We start from the raw sequence: 657 nt of genomic DNA on the forward strand, positions 1-657 counted from the left end.
CACATACTTTGGGGCTTATTCCCACTAGATCCGCCAAACTCCACCCGATTGCCCTTTTGTTTTTCCTCAATACATTCAGCAGTTTCTCTTCTTGTTGAGGGGTTAGCTCTTGTGCAATTATCACAGGTAGCTCTTGGGCTTCATTAAGGTATGAATACCTTAGTGGCTTCAATACCATAGCTACTTATTGAGTCTTGGCTGTGGCCCAAAGCACTCTGTCTTCCTGTATTACCACCGAATACATACATGCCACGGACACATAATTGGGTGAACCTTTTCAGATTGTGACTCAGCTTTGCTAGAGTCCCCAACTAGAGGTGTCCAGGGTTCTTAAGCACACTCTTATTGCCTTGGATCACAACTTTATTTTTCTTTCTTTTCCTCTTTTTTTTTTCATTTTTTTTTCGAATTTTTCTCTCTTTTTTTTTCTCATTGCTTTTTCTTGCTTCAAGAATCATTTTTATGATTTTTCAGATCCTCAGTAACATGTCTCCTTTTTCATCATTCTTTCAAGAGCCAACATTCATGAACCACAAATTCAAGATACACATGCACTGTTTAAGCATACATTCAGAAAACAAAAGTATTGCCACCACATCAAAATAATTAAACTGTTATAAAATTCAAAATTCATGCAATTCTTCCTTTTTCAATTAA

The sequence above is a fragment of the Arachis duranensis genome, unplaced genomic scaffold (genome assembly GCF_000817695.3).
Source record: "Arachis duranensis cultivar V14167 unplaced genomic scaffold, aradu.V14167.gnm2.J7QH unplaced_Scaffold_37427, whole genome shotgun sequence".
Classification (NCBI taxonomy): domain Eukaryota; kingdom Viridiplantae; phylum Streptophyta; class Magnoliopsida; order Fabales; family Fabaceae; genus Arachis; species Arachis duranensis.